Raw genomic sequence first — 705 nt, 5'->3', positions numbered from 1 at the left:
TTTACCACACATTTTGCAACTCCTCCACTGTATACAGCACAGGTGGTGAATTTATCCCATCACTCTTCCCTTTCTCTCTCTCTCTCTCACCCCCCACCCCCTCCACGTACACATCAGCTGGTGGTTGAATCAGTTGAAGATAAAAGTACAGGATGTAGGGTGGGGCTTGGCAGATGACAAGCAAGGAGCTTCTTTTTAACTGTTACTTTTATAAGTTAAATTTCTTTTGATATAATTATAGATTAACATGCAGTTCTAAGAAGAAATACAGAGAGATACCATGTTACCTTTACCAAGTTTCCTTAAATGGTAACCTCTTATAAAATGAGAGTACAATATCACAACCAAAATATTGGTATTGATACAGACAAGATACGGACCATTTACATCACACAATCTCCTTTAGTCATTTTACAACCATACCCATTTCCCTTCTACCACAACTCCTCTTTAACCCCTGACAGCCATAAATCTGTTCTCACTTCTATAATATTAAAATTGTTATTTCAATGGAACAACATAGTATGCAATATTTTTTTTTTCCATGCATGATAATACTCTATGATACAGCTAGATTGTTTTGTTTATCAAATAGTTCGGTCCTATTCATAACTGAGGAGCTCTGGTAGTGTAGTGCCTAAGGCACTTGACTGCTAACCAGAAGGCTGGTGGTTCAAACCCACCAGCCACTCCTCGGAAGGAAGA

Source organism: Orycteropus afer, unplaced genomic scaffold (assembly GCF_000298275.1).
Source record: "Orycteropus afer afer isolate SDZICR_OR568_19922 unplaced genomic scaffold, OryAfe1.0 scaffold00154, whole genome shotgun sequence".
NCBI lineage: Eukaryota > Metazoa > Chordata > Mammalia > Tubulidentata > Orycteropodidae > Orycteropus > Orycteropus afer.
Note: the sequence above shows the minus strand (reverse complement) of the source record.